General features: G+C 40.3%; 2 long non-coding RNA genes across 3 annotated transcripts in view; one reads left to right on the top strand and one right to left on the bottom strand.

The window, feature by feature from the left end:
• The window catches only part of LOC111264475 (uncharacterized), a 31,227-nt gene extending 21,083 nt beyond the window's left edge, over window positions 1-10,144 (top strand). The window contains exons 5-6 of one of the 2 annotated variants that reach the window (XR_015312703.1): window positions 7,791-8,135; window positions 8,639-10,144. This is a non-coding gene — a long non-coding RNA (uncharacterized LOC111264475). Of the gene's footprint in view, window positions 1-7,790 lie in introns of both variants that reach the window. The other variant, XR_002682884.2, reaches the window with a different exon arrangement.
• LOC147752946 (uncharacterized) lies at window positions 1,705-7,598 on the bottom strand. The gene is made up of 3 exons (XR_015312704.1): window positions 7,583-7,598; window positions 5,833-5,969; window positions 1,705-2,120 (listed from the first exon to the last, which is right to left on the bottom strand). It is a non-coding gene; the product is annotated as an uncharacterized LOC147752946 (long non-coding RNA).
• Window positions 10,145-12,945: the final 2,801 nt, after the last annotated feature.

Raw genomic sequence — 12,945 nt, 5'->3', positions numbered from 1 at the left:
ATTTCTCGAGGCTGTGTGATAACTGACTCTGGGAACGATTATCATGCAAAACATGAGTACCGACTTCGAAACTTTTATTTGTACGTTTATGTCCTGTCTCATAAGCTGATCAGAGAATGGCCGTGCAGCCTATCGCTTAATCATGTCACGTCCTGGATCCGTTTTGACATGCTGTCGCTTTTTTACACCATGCGCATGGTAGAAAGACACAACGTTGGTTTTTCTTATCAACGTAGCATTTAGTTAAACCAATTCTAGCTAAGAAGTCGACTCCCCGAAATGGTGCTCCTGTGGATCACCCCTGAATTTACCATAGCCGATAGACGCATGATTGACAGTTTTGATACAACTAGTGACATGTTTACCTGCCATATCGTACAGCTCCACCCTCATACAATGCAAAAGAGTCCCTTTAGTGAGAGCTACGCGGTCCAGCATTAGCTAGATCAGCAAACGCATGCGGAACTAAGCTAACACTGAGATTCACCTGCCTCACGGTGCTAAACAGACTCAACTGGGTCTCCGACAGATGAATGAACATGGCTTGTGGCAGAACCCATCAGGGTCTGAATATTCGATCCGTTATATCAATTGACATTGACGATCGGATTGACAGAAGCGTTACCGACATGATAATACGCCATACAAGTTTAAATCTTTCAGCTTTCTATACGTCCAATACTGTTATGTAGTTTTAAGTTCGAGATAGTTTTCCACTTGACGCTTGCTGGTTTCTGCTGAATAAATTATAGGGAAAGAACGGATCATAAGACTGGAGCGCCGAATCCTCTAGTTGCTACTTGTAGCTTGTGAGGCTATATATATGTATATATGTAAAACCGGAAAGAAGGAACATTTTATTTTGAATCAGTAGTGGAAAAATGGCAACTGACATGGGGATCACGGGCAGGGTCAAAATCGAATGATTTAGAAAAGTCCCAAACGGCAAGTAATCAATCTTCTATGTCAGGTTGTTATTGTGCTGACGGTAGTCCTTTTGTCAATCGAAGTGTCACTCAAAGGAGGGCAGATAGAGCCAGCCCCACAAACTCCTGTTTGTCTTTCTGATTTGTCTTGAAAGCGAGTTGCTGCGAAGGACGCGGATTTGTGCTCGGAAGGCATTGGTTCTATGCTAAACGTATAGAAAAGCTCCAGTCAAGCCGTCTAGCAAATTAAATAGTAATGAGGAAGAGTATTTCCTAATCACTTTAAATTTCGTGCCCGAGTTTTTGTTTTTCTTTCTAGTTACGTTACTTGTTCCGAAGATAATTTTTTATAGATGGAATGTTAACTTAAGCTTTTATAAACTAACTAACGTCCACTTAGGCTGACCAAACAAACGTAGCTATGTCCCTCTAAAATTCAATTGTTGCAGGAAACTGATGAAGAAGGTTCCCTCATCTGCATAAAGATACCTATACTGCATGTGTGATAGGATCAAACACTTGCTCTACGAAATTCATAATAAACGTTTTAACAAAAATTCAATTTCAAAAAATTTCAGCAATCAATTAGAATTTCATCATTAAACAACATTTGTTAGATCTAATGCTGCGTCGAAAATCCCCTTATGTAATACACATTGTACACGTCAGTGTATATTATATTCAGTCAGTGTATATTCCAATTATATATCTCGAAAAATACTGTCTTTTGGTCTTTTGAAAGGTGTTTGTTAGGTTTCTTTGGTCAATATTTATAACAATTATTTACAAGTATAATACATTGCCCCAGCGGTTTATTCCCGTCAGTCTTTAAGGAGAAATTACGTATAATCTATTTGCTTAGGCCTAATACAGATAACGATCCCTAACGTCCAACTAATGTCAAAAAGTTTTTTCCTTATTAATTGTCAAGTTTTAGTTTTGCATTTTCGATTTATCAGAGATGGGCGCAATCGTCGATTAGAGAAATGGCTATCTCAAACGGCTTTACGCGAAGGTGGCAGACAAAATCTCAGGTATTTTGACGGGGCACCCAAGGTCGTGAGTTGTATACACGCCATCGTGGTAGCAGCGCAACGGATAATTACTTGTAATTGTTTTCTAAGATGGATAAATTCGAAGCTCTATACCTATACGAGGAGCGCAAGGGTTGGGATGAAGACAAATAAGAATTATCTGAAAGGCAAATGATAACAGAAGTTATATTCAGCTGTTCTTCTTTGAATTGCGCGTTTTCAATACGGCTTCACGCTCATCTTGATATAATGATATAGACTTGAGATTTTTGGTGAATAGAACACATTTACATAATAGTTATGAATATTCGAAGATGTTTTTAAGTAGGTACAATATGGTGGTGTTTTAAAACGTATCTTAGGAGGTATTTTTATTAATTATTAAGTGGAATAGAAGCCGGTAAAACTAAGACGATAAAATTAAGAAAATTTTAATGTTCATTAAATTTATTTCATCAAGTTTATGACGATAATTGAGGTAACGCCAATTACCCACTACTTCGCGAAGCCATCAACTGAAAATAATAATGTGACTTCTACAAGTCATATACGATAACAAACACTTATAAATGTAGAAAACTATATAACTAAACTAGAAAACTATAACTAAAGAGTGAATACGTTTTTTAGCACTTTCGTCATGGTCCATCAGATTCATATTGCCGAGAAATCTAAAAATATAGAATGAGTTGCTCTTACGTGTATAAAAAAATTTGCGTGCTTCAAAAGCGTTTATGCAGTACCTATCTCGTGTCAAAGTGTTAATTAACGATTGTCAAAAGTTAAGCTAAGCATTTTTTAGGCCGTTGACTGATGTGATCGTTTTTTGCCCAAAGGACCGTGGGATGCGTTGAGATCTTCACTATACATGAAAACTGAAGGTTCCAGAGATATTTCTCATGCAAGAAACAAAAATCATTTTACGCAATATTAAAGGAGCAGTAGCACATCCACATTTACAGCGTATCTTCAACCCATCAGATCTTTAAGTCTACCCCGTGCTGTCAGGTAGTGTCCAAGCTCGGGCCTTTTTAACCAACCTCGTCTTTGAGTAAAAGTGACCGGAATCCCTTAGGGGTGAATCTCCTCCATTACCAATCATACAGTTCCTTTAAAGGCCAAGTCCTAAATCGTGGGCACGCTCAAGGCCTGCTCGGACTGAACTTTGATATCTTAAGCCTTAATTGTTTTGTGAGTGTTTCACTGTTTTTAAGAGTAACACCTCTTATTGGAATTGTCCTAAAACAAGTTCTTAGATAATATTTCTAGACACGCCCCCATAACTGGTAAACTGCTAAACTGGTAAAACGCTGGTGATACTGTAAATGTCTTTTCAAATAGATCTTTCGAAGAACGCGATTTCCAACGTCCTATTGCGGCTTCAAACTCAGTCTTTTTTTGTGTTTCGTGTTTGGAGCCCGGCATCGTCGTTAGCCATTATCTTGAGCGGGAGGCTCCCAGCAAAAAATCCAGTGTGTCTTGTCCGAACTCGAACCCATAACCTAACAGCGTTAGTCAACATACATCACTTACTAAGCTACCACGAAATCGCTTTGTGGAATATAAAAATACCAATATTTTCGATCGATGACTTTTCGTTCGATCATTCTTCTAAGTGAGGGGCTAAATTAGTAATGTATGTTTGTTCCATTGAATCGATTACATGCCCTTGAAAATCTATAACTTAGTGTTCCCGGAGTATCAATTTATATATAATCTATATTGACGTTCACGTAGATATCATCTTCTCGGTTACAAATCCGTTTGTGTTGGAATTACAGACACTAAGGGAAGCTTTGAGTCGTACCCTTCCATAACGATATCTTAATAGTGAACTGATCAATTGGACTGAAAACGAAAAAACCTTAGACAAATGAATTATGTAACGAAACGTTTGTGCACACATAAGCATCAGGGTACCCCCCATGTCGAGCCTCTGTTTATACGGATGCCTCCTACAAAGCTAAAAGATGTCGATTAGCAACGAAAACTAATGGCGAGTACTTGAGACGTTGCTCGTAGTCGTTAGCAATTTTGAGCACCAGTTGAACAATTCCGTTGAGCTGGTATCGTTGTGTGTGCTTAATCACTTCAGGTGGACTCACTCGCAAAACTTTCATAAATGCACTATAGATGCCCAGTGAGATATCCATAAATAACGTACGTGAAGACTTGTGCGCATAACAAAACAATCAACCATAAAATGTTCGACCTACAGCCGATTTGGCGTAACCTGAAAAAAAAACATCTCAGTGCCTAAAATGGTAATCAGCTAAATTAGCGTGCTTTTTTTATGGGTCTCATTAGATACTGCTAGAAGTAGTCTATTACCCTACCCCCTTTAAAAAAGTCCCTGCCTATTTGAAGTTTCTAAAAAAAAGTTGATAAATCGTTTGTGCACAAGAAGACTGGTTTAGTCATTCGAACAGGCCGAGTTTTCCCTTTACAAAAAGCCTTGCATCTAAATCACTATCATGAGGGTTGCATTTGAAGACGTCGTTAACTCTCAGTTTTCTAACGTCTTTTTAAATTAATGAAATACAAAACGGAAAGCACTCGCTTGAGTGCAAGATGCCCTCTTGTAAACAGATCGCTTGCCCATAAAACTAGGCAAGTATAAGAGTGATTCAATTCTAATAAGTGCAGTTATGCCTTAAAAAAAAAAGATTAGTTTGGGTGACTGATGCTATCGCTATTGCTATCGACATTTATACGTGTGATTGAGTATGTAATCGAAAACAGTTCATAGCCTTACTGGTCCATATTGCTGCTATAAGTGATATAACTGGGAGCGGTGAACAATCTATAGGACAATAGGTTTCTGTTACCAAGCAAATGCGGTGTCTTTCATCCTATAGCCCGCTTTAACGTTCAGTGGAGAACAGGCGAGTAAGCACTTTTTTAAAAAAATTATTTCCGTTTTACCGGAAACATAGTCACTCAGTGTGCTCACATTTCTAAGGAGACATACTGTACACTGTCAAACGCTACAATATAATATGGGCTAACCCAGCGGCTGGATTTTCTATATTTAACATTCACCCCTTTTTGGGTATTACGAATGTATTGGAAAAATCAGGTGACTGCCCTTCATTTCAGAGCCAAATAGTTCCTCGTTATGTGAAATTCACAAAGGCCGATGGTATCGACTTATGCAAAAACCATTGATAGCCCTTTACAAACTTAGCCCATCCGGCCGTCACCTTAATACGTCAATTAGCAGTTAATAGAAAGCCAAAGCTAGTAATATGGGTAGCACTTACACAAACGCTCTCAGATTTATGGTTATGGCTCCCACAGTCAAACAAAGATCTACAAGCAAAGATAGGCTATTTAAATCAAATGGAAAAGGAACTGTTATCCCTGCAGGCGATTGGGTTGTATGCCATGTAGCCGAGCAATATATTTCATCCAGGCGAAACAGCTGAATAATAATAATTTTTGATAGTTTCTATTACCCAGCAATAAAATACCTTAAAGTGTCTGCCTGGAAAAGGTTAATAACCATTTGACGGTACCTAAAGGTATACACTCGTTGTCATCGGCCAAAACCTCTGGCTTCTAAATAAATAGTCCATGTTTTTAATCTCATATAAGACCGAGCTTTTCAACATATATTTCAGTTCAGATAAAGTTCCGAATAAATGAAAAGAATAGCTGATGACGCATTTACGGAAGTCAAAAACAACGGAAGAACCCTTGTCTTGCGAACCGTTTTTCTATTAGCTTGCATATTGCCACTGGTCGGCAGCAAAATATAGGGGAAGAAAAAAGGACAGTACATGTTTGAAGTATTTGTGAAATTTACCGATGCCTTTGACCTCAGACCGCAGGCTAATCAATAAACTAACTGAATTCGAGGCCTCACGTACCATTTCGAAGCTAGTGCAGGACGTCTTACAGGCTAGCAGCATCACCATTGGCGATTCCTTGAGAGATGAATGATTTTAGCTAGAAGCAATAATCTGAGCTCTCATATGATTTCTCTTCTCTCGTCGCTGATTGATCGCTGTAGAGATAAAAACGCATAAAATTAAAGTAATGAAATTTGAAGTGGGCGCTGATGGCTAAAGAGGCGCGCCCAAATAGACAACCTTTAAAATACACATAGGTGCTCTACACATCTAGGGACAACTTTGCTTTCAAGAGGTCAGTTCTTTAGTCTGCACGTTTTGAAGAAAGGACATAACGAGAGAATGTAACCACGACCTCCATACACTCCAGGTCTACAACGCCTTTCGCTCAACACAGCATCGGTCCTGTCTAACATGAAGGCAATTCTGGTTGCATTGTAAGTAATACAGTTCATGTGCCAATAAGCTATCGACTGATACGGGTCTGCCATCAAGTAGTGCCTACTTGTGTTTGTTTCGTGTAATACAGTGAGGCTTTGCATGCGGACCCTGTAACGCAAACGTGAACGGGTAACTATTTCGATATGATCTTATTATAGCTTTTGTAGCATAAACGGAGTTCTATATAATTGTATATAATATACTTGAGCCTGTAGTTTACCAGAGACTGTTTTCCGTTTCGCTCGATCCATTTTCTAGTTATCGTTCGTGATTTATCATATAAAATTCGTAAGGGCACATTCTATTATTGATGGGATGCTCTTTATTCGTGATAAACTAATATTCTATTTACTGGTGTAGTTCACCAAAGTGCCACATAGTCAAGCTCGTAGGCCGGGCTCAAACGCTTCAATGTCAACGATCCATTAATTTCGCATTGCACCCTGCCCTACCCTATTCTGCCTAACACATATGGATAACATTATTTAGAAGCAACGCCGCCATGACAGACCGACCCCAGGTCTTTTAACAACAGGTCTTTTAACCAAGTGAACTTGGCCGTTTGAAGGGTAGAGCCCTTGCGGAACGACGCCTTATGAGACGCAGTGCAGGCGATCGAAGAGCGTTTCTTGCTTCATGTTCATCTCAGTGCTCCTAGGCTATGATTAGAAAAACTGTGGATTACTACAGAGGTGCATTCTGTCCCCACTAGACAGCAATACGGGACGATTAGCTCCGAAAAATTCGTAGCTGCATTGACAGAACCAGCCAGAATCCCACTACGTGGTCCAAAGCAGGAGCGCTTTCTTAATGCCTGCCACTGTTTCAAATCATCGGCTCCTACCAACGGGGGGCGGAGAGGGAAAAGCTGGCGAAAAATTCCCTTCACGTTTGATTTGTGATAACAGAGTTTATATAGAACTGCAGGTTCGCTAATGGTTTAGGTAAAAGCAAGCATACTTAATATGTGTTCAGCGAGTGGGTGTATTTCTCGCCAACCACGAAAGTCAAGCAAAGTTCAACTTAGATCATTGAGACGTGTCTTTTTTAAAGGCTACAGTAACTAGCAATGGATTCCAAGCACTTTAATCGACATTAAAGGCTTACATGTGTTTCTTTGGTGTGACATTATCACGTTTGAATCTGTGAATTTAATCTGTATTTGGGCTGGACTCGTGAAATTAGCTCTGCATGCTAGCTTAGGTTTAAAGCATTGATAGGGAACTGCTTTACACAACGCATTTACACAGGTATGTCGTAGATGTCAAGGTAAAAGCCTAATCTAGAAAGACATGAAATTATTTTTCACTTTTACGCACGGTATCACCTTTAATTATTATATCGGACAACTGGCTTTCAGCACGTAATGAAGTACGTTTACGCCCGGTCTCGAATCTACTTCACCTCACGTTAGTAGGCGATCACGTAAATACGACACTATCGAGTATATCCATCAGGGTGAAACCACATTGTCTGCACTGAGCTAGCTATAGCATCTTTGACAGTCTCGCTAGTGTCGATTTCTGACTCAACAGGTCGGATCAAATCGGTCAGCGCGACGCTGTTTCATCATCGTGGTCTCGTCGGTAGGAACAGAGTCCTACAGTAGAACCGATCTCATCAGAGATAATAGCTGCATCGGATATCCGATCGGAACGCTTTCGACTAGCCTTAAATCATCGCCAGTAAAAGCTACTACTCGTACTCGCCCCCCCCCGCCCCCCCTGCTTCTGGCGCCGGAATGGTCGTGCGACCGATCATTGATGCGGACCGAAAAAAAGAAGAGTCGTTCCTCCAGCGATTTCCTCCGTAGTATTCGTAGCTAAAGGGAATTGGTCACGGTCGACAGAGTACTACTATATGTTTGCATCCTGTGGCCCGTAAGTTGGAGAGAGTTCGGAAGAGGTCGACGACTAGAACGGCCGGGCTTCATGGCGCGAACAAGCAAGCCGCTTAGCTAACGTGATACGCGCTTTGCCATTTATCTATTGTGCGAATAATATGTATGTGTTTCAGGCCGAAGCATGCTAAGTTTAGCGATTAGGATTACTATTCATTCTGGTTTATCGGCCAGTAACATTGAATAGTTTCGTCGTGCATATTAAGATCTTTATCTGAGCGGATTGCAGCTAATATCTATTGAACTCAAGTGCTAATTACCTTTAGTGTACAGTGAATTGAATCATAAAGTTCTAAGGAGCGTTGATGACTTAAGGTATGACAGCACATGAACTTAAGTGGTCCTTAAGCTATTCCGCATTAAGCCTTTTCATTGACATTCGTATTAGAAATCTTAATATGAAACGATAGATAAATGCTATACAATTTGTACAAATAGCGCAAGCCCTATTTTCAACGATCATCCTTTCTACATGAATTGCAGGAGAGGTGAATTTGGCCTGAACGCTCGTCGAATCGTATTGTCTATCTAAGCGAAACAAGGATCGTATGTATCCTACTGGATCAAAGATTTAACGAGCACTGAAATTAAAGCACGATAATTCGAAATACGAACAAACGAAACATTTTATCTATAGGCTATTTTACGCAGGTGAAACATCCACCGTTTTATGGCTGGAAACGTATGGCCCAGCATCTGTCGAAGACGCGTATTTGGCAATCGTCACAGCTTTTCTATCTGTTCGTCGAGTTGGTTCATTCAGTACTAACAATCTGACTGGCTACCTCGATGGTAAGATTTTTGATTTCGCGGTGGTATGTCAATTCCTCGAAAAGGTCGCCTTATTCATCCACCCTGAAGATGCTATCATCTAACGTAGCTTCTTCGACGTTGTCTTTTAGCAGGCCGATACACAGCATGATAAACCTGACATCATTTAAAATCGTATGATGTTATTATTGTTATATGAATAGAATTTTTCTGGCCTTTCCAAAGTGTGTAGTTTGGAACAGGTGAATGAAGCAATTCTACCCACACTACAATTGGGCCTCGTTTCAATATAACCTCTTATCTTAGAATAAATAACAATTTGCGGGTCCTACTCAACATAGAAACGACAGTTTATAACAAGTGAAACATCGTTTTCATGATGAAACAGATTATTTGTGTCGTAGGCTAACTACTGTTTAGCTTAAGTAAACATTATTTGTTTCTGCTACACATAATGTTCCTAGGTTCGCAGGACAAGAGGAAGCAAAAGATCAATATGGTAACTTAGGAAAGCTATCGAATCTTTTGATTGATCCTGAATGGACACTGATAGGAAGAGTCAGATACAAGTCTGAATTTACATTTTATGACAGGTGTCACTTTGCTTGTTAACAATCGTGAATGTTAGTCTTAGCTGTGACGGGACACACGAAGGTCAGTCATCACATAATTACAACCACTATTCGAACGAACGATAGAAAAGCTTAGGATGAAAATCAAAAGGTGGGTGTTTTATTTCTGCAAGGAGTAACAGATGGCTGGCGCTCATGAACAGGAGTATGTGCCCATGGTTACCTCATCAAGCAACAGAAAGACAGCTCCATATCCACTCAGTTAGCATAGGAAGTAGCATCACATACAGCGTTACAACGGTAGCCGACGAGGGAGTTTAGGCTTTTGCCGATACGAAGATACTCGAAAAAATAAGTTTATTTCTAAATCGCACGTGTACCGTTTGAAAGCATGGCATCAACTGGCAGCGGATGGGTTTACCCATATATATATGGGTATAAAAATAAATGCGATGACAAATTATATTGCTTTCGTATACGTCCATATAGATACTACATCGTTGAAAGCAATTAGAATCGCAAACTGGACATAAGTACAGAAGGTGTAGCGTACGATCAGCGTAGGCTTAGAGTAAATAATGACGTAAAGCGCGACGTTTCCTTAAGCGTTTCTCTATTAAAGTGCGAATACATTGTATTTTATCTATATACACTGTGATCAATCTTTCTATATACAATAGTTAATCAGGAAGAGGGTCCATAACATATGTATATTTCCTATTTGGTATATTCTTGTAGATCACATTCAATTATTCCTATTATAATATTCATAAATCTAACGATGCTTAAGCGTTCGACAATGTAGTTTCATACTCACGTTGATAGACCTCTTTAGATAACTAGTCACCGAGTACTGCGAAAACTCAATTAGGGTCAACGTAAGGACCGTATAAAACCAACAATGATGTATCATCAGCTGCTACCCTACCGATTAGCTGTTTCATTCCACGAGCTATTGCAGAATCTAATGGATCTAACATTTCCAACCCAGCTATACTAACTAGTTCGTCACATTCCTACTAGCCCGTCTGAAAATGCCACTAGTGATTTACGATGCGCTGAAGAAACAACAGGGATCTTCTCCCGTCTCTTTTACTGGGGAATTATTATTGGGGCCGGCACAAGACACAACGGTGGCCTAACTTGGTTGTTTGTCGGCACGGCTTTACTTATAGCGATAGATCCTTCGCAGTGTGACCCCGTCCCCTGCCCCAAGTTTGCCTTCAATATGAACAGCGACTGAGGGCTCGGTAGTCCGGCCATCAATTTTGCCACAGATGGTCAGACTTCAGCGAATCAGGACTTCATGCAATTTGGACCCACCCGACTCAATGAGGTGTCGGCTTTGTGGCAAAGGGGAGAAAAAACGAGTCGAAATCATATCAACTCATGCAGCACCACATCATCCAACAAGCGTCATGCCGAAACACATACAGCCCCTTTTATAATACGGGGAAAAAGGGAAAAGTCAACGGGCATCGGGCGTCAGCTTGCGGCCACCAAGCGGCGCGCCAAAACGAAAGTGGTTGCTGCTGCTCTTGTTCTTATCTGAAAATCTGAAGGGTCCCCCGCAGGCGCGGCCCTATCATCTCCAGGCTGTTACGGACCAAAAATAAGATTTGCGCAGACTTGAAGGTAGCAAACTTTTTTGTATACGTGTATTGTACTCACCCGAAATATAGATTTATTGAAAATTAGTCATCATGGGAAGTCTTTTTGCTGTCAAAAAAGTCAGAGGGTTATATTAGGTGTGCGTATGTCTCAGACGTATTATTTCTTTTGACCTAAATTGAAAATTCTCACCACCGATACCTTCCACACAACCTTGCTATGTAGAGAGTGGTGGTGCTTTTTCTGTAACTTTATAGACAAATATGACGTGTCCAGTTTGTCACGCCTCATTCACCCCACTTGATCAGTTACAATGAGGCAATAGCAAAGTGATTAGTTTGTCTTGCCGCTGTTTGAACGCTGAACGCATATCGAGTCTAGGGTAGGCCCTTGATCAGTCACTCCAGATGGGTTTAATAAACAGGTAACCTTCAAGCCTTTTGTTAAATCATTGCAATGTAGGAAGAATATTGCACATTACCCCACCTCGTTATCTATGTCCCACTGGCGGCGATTTTTTTCGGTATGGATTAGTTCGTACAAAAATAGACGTTGGAAAAGAATCTACTATTTTCAGTTGTTAACTGGTGGTGCCATTAGGGCGGGCCGCCGCCTGTCATAAGAGCTACGCTACGCAAGACGTCATCCCTTAAATTTGCAGTCAGTTAATTTTAAAATATGAAGCTGTAGAAGCAACTGTAAATGTTCGGCTTCCCTTGGCCAGCAGACCAATTCCGCCTTCATTGTGTCATTATCGCAACCCCAGTCACAAATATCGACGATCGTTAAAAATATATGAAACCTTCAGGATGTCCTGATGCTTCGTATCGACAGGCACCAATCAAATACCAAATGAAATCCATGGTTCCTGTCCAGGGAAACCCGCATGAGAAGGTGTCACGTAGTTGATATCGAGCCTATGCCAGCTGGAAGGATTCCGATTAGGGCTTCATTCAAGAAGGGACAGCTATCTAAAATGAGCCTCGATAATTGCGTTTAACTACGCGACTCGTGAGATAGAAGTTCGAAACCGGTCGTGTCCACACACCACGTCAGTGCTCTCATACTCATACAGAAACACAACGCTCGAAAGATTTATTTCAGGTATTTAAAGTGGGAACCTCCTATTCATCTTATGTAACACAATCATTATTTTGGTTTTCGATGAGTCTTCAAAAAGGTTAATAATTGAAAGTATTGAAGACAATGCGGGAAGACCGAACAATTAAATAAAACACAATTTATCTTTTCTTGAACAAATAAGCATTTAGCGTTTATAGAGGGATTAATAATTAATGCAAATCGTAAGGTAATCCTGAGAGCCAAAAATAGACAGTTTGCAGAGACGCGTTTACGTCATTACGTTTCACATCGAAAATCTAGTATCTTCATTGACAATTGCTTTTATTAAGCGCCCTATATATCGGTGATTGCTTAAACTTGATGTTGTTTCCCCCCAGAATTACAGTAATGCTTTAACGATATAACAAGAATCTTCAGTACCATACAGGGCATATGTAATTGCGCAATCTACACGGCAGAGGCGTACATCAAAATATTTCCTGTCTTGGTCATTGATGAATGTATAGCTGTACAATTTCGTCCTTCGCCAGCCTTTTTCGGGAGTAGGTGTCTTTTGCCATAATCTGTAGGCAGCATATAAATTTCCTCACTGCTGAAATCACCCTCAAGCGAAACAGTCCTGAGCGAGGCCAGCTGTGCTCGCGTTCAGATACAGCAGCCGCAAGCTTCACTGATTCACCTCATAACACCCCTACCAGAATTGTCTAGGTCCCCCAGTGTTTCGTACTGACGTACCAAAACACACTTCTGATG

This window comes from Varroa jacobsoni, unplaced genomic scaffold, assembly GCF_002532875.2.
Source record: "Varroa jacobsoni isolate VJ856 unplaced genomic scaffold, vjacob_1.0 scaffold_863, whole genome shotgun sequence".
Classification (NCBI taxonomy): domain Eukaryota; kingdom Metazoa; phylum Arthropoda; class Arachnida; order Mesostigmata; family Varroidae; genus Varroa; species Varroa jacobsoni.
The sequence above is the reverse complement of the archived record's forward strand: the minus strand, read 5'-3'. Positions and strand labels throughout refer to the sequence as shown.